Genomic DNA, 5142 nt, shown 5'->3' on the forward strand with positions numbered 1-5142 from the left:
TCGTATGTTTCAAATAATTTGTCACCGAAAACCACTCGCTAGGGCGGACACTTTTGACCGCCCTAGCGAGTCGCGCAGACTATAAAAAAAAAAAAAAATTTCCCCTTTCTTCCCCACTTCGAACCCTAGTCCTCCTCCTCAAATAATCGGCGCCTTCCTTGCTCTTTTGTGCTAAAGACCTTTATTTGTTGATTTTTCAGGACAAAGACTCGATCTTGCTTTCTACAATCCACCCGGAATCATTTAGACTACAATTTTTTTCAACTCCGGTCATCTTCCACAAATTCCGGCGAGCTTATCCGGCGACCTTCAACAATTCTCCGGCGGTTGGATACTTGTGCTCTTCTCCAATTTCCCACAATGGCACCCAAAAGATCTAAGGTAACTCACGGTGCTTCTAGCTCTCAGTCCACTCCGCCTATATTTGTGAATGATAATGCTAGGGAGAGATATGAAAATGCTAGACTACATAGGAAACCAATCCCTGAGCGAGGATTTAGCTCGTCTATTATCCATCATTTTGCGGAGTTCCTAGTAGCAGGAAGAGGGTGGACTGCCTTTGTGGCAAAACCGAACGCAGCAGTGGTTCCGGTTGTGCGTGAATTTTATGCCAATGCTCCGGAGGGGAATGAGCACAAGGCATTTGTGAGGGGACGTCTAGTCCCGTATGATTCCCATACTATCAATGACATGTTGGGTCTACCGCCGGTGGATGATTCGGTGTTTCAGGCGTGGGTGCTTAACCCTGATTATGATTTGATTATTCGCACACTCTGTTATCCGGGCACCACGTGGAAACAACCGGGGACGTATACGGTTTTTCTTGAAAAATTTTTGAAAGTGGACGTGGCATTGTGGTATGCGTTTTTGTCTAAGAGATTGATGCCGGTCGGTCATACGAGTGATGTGCAGCGTGAGCGGGCGATTGTTCTTTATGCCATCTATACTGGGATGGTGATTAATGTGGGCAGGCTCATTTTCGGACAGCTTAATATGCGTATAAACAGCAGCAATTTGGCTTTTTACTTTCCGACGATAGTGACTGAACTGTGTGCCCGAGCGGGGGTGATATTTGCAGATGATGACGAGTGGTTACCGCCGATGAGAGCCATTGATGAGGCTCTTTATAGAGCGAAGAGGGAGAGAAGACAGGTTGAGCTGCCCGAGGAGGTATTTTTCGATTATGGGGGAGCAGCTCAACCACCTCCGGCCTTAGGACATGCACCACCACCTCCACAGCCACGCCGCCGTGCCATGCGAGATCGCCTCGACGAATTGGGCGCTTGGGCCACTTATCAGACTGAGTACCAGGCCGTTAATCAAGCCCACATTCAGAACATCGAATACTTGGTGCAGGGGATCTCGACTCATTTGGGCATCGACACGTCCGGACGGCCACCTACACCAGCATATCCGCCACACTTCCAGTTTCAATACCATTATCCTATGCCGACACCAGCTGACGAGGGAGTCCCACCGCCTGAGCATGACAAGGAGGATGATTTCTGACCAGGGGAGTTTACTGTTTCCCCTGTCTTTTTATTCTTTTTGCTTATTCTATCTTTGCATTTACATTCATGAGTTTTTTATGTTTTTAGTGTTTGTTTCGTTTTGTGCACTGAGGGCATTGCACAACTCTAGTATGAGGGGGGTAGATTGTTTTGGTTGTTTAGTTAATTGGTTTAGTTTCGTTGCATTTCTTTTGTTTGGTGTCGTTTATGGTGAGAAGACACAGTTTATGAGCCAATGATGATGTTGAATTGATAGTTTACAAAAGTATTGATTGGGTCACTTCGTGAATGACACTCTTGATTGGTAAAGCATGAATTTTGGTACAAAATTTGAACTTTTTGAGCACATATGTGTGGGGACTAGAATTTTGTAGGAATAATGGTGAAATTTGAAAGTTTTGTGTGGTTAACTTGAAAGGCACCATTTATGAGTTGATTTAGCACGTAAACCCGTGAAAATAAGTTGCTAATTGAGAACTTGAATGAGAAAATTTGATTTGCCTTGAACTTTACATTTACCTCCTTTCCAATGCACTGAATTAAAATGTCATACTCCTAACCAGCTGTAATCCAAAGTATTATATTCTTAGCCTAGGGAGTACATGTGTGAAAATTGTGCATTTAAAAAAAAAAAAGAAAAAGAGAAGAAAGAAGGAGATGTAAGGTGAGGGGGAGCCAAAATAAAAGGAATGAAATTCTATTCCTAGGCTAAAAGTTGGAGATGTAAGGAGACGAGGAAAGTCAGACGAAAAGTCTTGACGATTGCACAATGAAAATGATCGGTGTACTCCCAACTTTTAGCCACTTGAGCTTATTTTCCTTCTTTTCGACACCCTTATCTGCACTTAAAAGTTGAATAAAGTTCAATTTATGGCTGATGATAAATGGACACAGGGATGCATGCTAGTGAGACTTGTATTGAAGTGTTAATTGAGTGACTCGCATGATTTGATAATTGATCTATTTGAAGTACGAATGACTAGACCCATCATGACACACACACACGTTCAAATTAGTGTCGAGATTTATGTGTAGATGAGAATGAGTATTCGGTTGCGATTTGACTTGATTATGATTGGTAGTGGAAAAGTAAACTGAGGCATGAACATAAACGTTGTTAACTCACCATTGACATTTACTTGTGTTAGTTATTTCTTGTTTGAGTAATTTTGTGGTTGTTGAGTTTGTTTAGTATCTCGTGCTTTAACCTATTTTACTCGAGGGCGAGCAAAAAGTTAGTATGAGGGGGTTGATAGGACTCGTTTTTATGTGTTTTTAGTGTTGGTTTTGAGTCGCATTCATGCATCATATTAGTTTGTTTTAGTTTAATTTAGCATTTTTCTAGCATTATTTAGCATATGACTGATCTCGTGTAGTTGGTGGTTATTTTGTAGGAATTGAACCAAAAAGTGGGAGAATATTTGCCAAAGCATCGAGAAGGACTCGCTAGGGCGGTCAAAATTGACCGCCCCAGCGAGCATGTTGAGATTTATGTGTAGATGAGAATGAGTATTCGGTTGCGATTTGACTTGATTATGATTGGTAGTGGGAAAGTAAACTGAGGCATGAACATAAACGTTGTTAACTCACCATTGACATTTACTTGTGTTAGTTATTTCTTGTTTGAGTAATTTTGTGGTTGTTGAGTTTGTTTAGTATCTCGTGCTTTAACCTATTTTACTCGAGGGCGAGCAAAAGGTTAGTATGAGGGGGTTGATAGGAATAGTTTTTACGTGTTTTTAGTGTTGGTTTTGAGTCGCATTCATGCATTGTAGTGACCCGTTCCAGAATCACCTACTAATCAAGAACTAAGTGAAAGCGGACCGGTTACGGTGGCCGGAAACGCAACGGAAGCAAAAATTTTAAATTTTTAGAGCAAAATTTCGGCCACCCCTTATTTGTGCAATATTTACATTCAAACACCATAATACATACATAGGGTGTTCAAGTGATTTACCTATCAACCCCTTAGAGTTGATGAATGGCACCAACTAAAGTATAAATACTTTAGCTCTTCTTGGTTGAAAAATCTACAAGCTTCCACCTCCAATCCTCCAAGAATTAGGCCCACCACTTAGCTTTGTAAACCCCTTCAAATATTGCACTAGAAATATTTGAAGATTTATCAAAAAGAAGTGAGTATTCTCCAAGAAAATGAAGAACACAAGATGAGAGAAAAATATGGAGAGAAAAGCCTTGAAGTTTCGGCCAAGTGAGGAGGGAAGAGTGAGTAGTGAAGTCTAGTCTTGGGTGTGGGAAAAGTTGGGAGAAAAGTTGCATGCCTTTGCAATTTTTTAATCAAAAATATTCCACACCTCTTCACCTCCCAAGCATGCAAACCCTAGCATGTCTCACATATATTATATGGTTTTTAACACATTAAAAACCATAGACTAAATTTTAATTATCTCAAACATTTTTGAGATTAATTAAATACTACTTGAATTTATTCAAGTCCCACTAGTTAAATAATTATTTTAATTGAGCTCTACAAGACTCAATATTATTAATTCAACACTTGAATTATTTTTAATTATTTGGACTCTACTAGGTCCACTAGTGTTTAATTAATTCAACACTTGAATTAATTTAATTTAGTCTCCAATAATGTTTATGAAAATCACAATTTTCAACTACATTATTCACTTGGCCAAATTTTAATCTTAGGAACACTTCCATAAATTAAAATTTATATTTCTCTCTTAGAAGTCATACTTCTATTTTTCTTAACGCTTATAAACACATTTATAAGCCGTTCAACACATTGAATTATTTTACTTCTCATCGGGATTTACCAAGCATGTACTTGTGTGGCCCTCAATGGTTCATTGATACAACTAGCCGTGGGTTCACATCTCTATGTGATTCGGACTAAACATGTCCTTATTCGAGCATACCCCAATTGCTCCATTCTTACTTATCAACTCCTTGATAGTAAGAACGTCAGAACTCAAGTCTGATAGTACCCAACCAATCACGTTAAACGCCTAGCAGCATCGCTTACGTGATTCCCTAGGTATCACATGATAGTGCCTGCAAGAACCATTCAATTATGTTTAGCGTACAGTACGGTCCCTTCAACTCATATATCCCGACCGATTCGACAACTATTGGTCTATCGAGAGTTGTCAATGAATCGATACTATGTGTCATGTCGTGGTTGCATCGATGGTGTAATCTATGAAACCCCTTTCATAATTACCACCATACTCTGATCAGAGATTTCAACCCACACATACATGAAAAACACATAGGATATCCATACCCGTAGGTAAGCGGTGAATCCCCGGCTACAATGCATCGACTCCTATATGTTTCGCCGTAACACCCAACCTTGCCACCTGATGACCCCATAAGAGTCGGTAAACAAGTCAAAGTGAAACGCTAGCATATAGAGTCTCAATGTTGTCCCGGGTCATAAGGACTAATGGTGTACAACCATAAACTAGGACTTTTCCACTCGATAAGTGAGAACCACTTGGAAAGTCCTTTCTAGAGGGTTGTTCAGTGCACTCTACCAGGAGCACCTATCTGCATGCTCGGACATCACAATGTCCCCTACCAATGAAACATGGTACTCACATCGCAGATACTAGTCTCTAACTCGAGCGGCCTTTATCCTTCTTAGTGG

The sequence above is a fragment of the Primulina eburnea genome, chromosome 9 (genome assembly GCF_022965805.1).
Source record: "Primulina eburnea isolate SZY01 chromosome 9, ASM2296580v1, whole genome shotgun sequence".
NCBI classification, from domain to species: domain Eukaryota; kingdom Viridiplantae; phylum Streptophyta; class Magnoliopsida; order Lamiales; family Gesneriaceae; genus Primulina; species Primulina eburnea.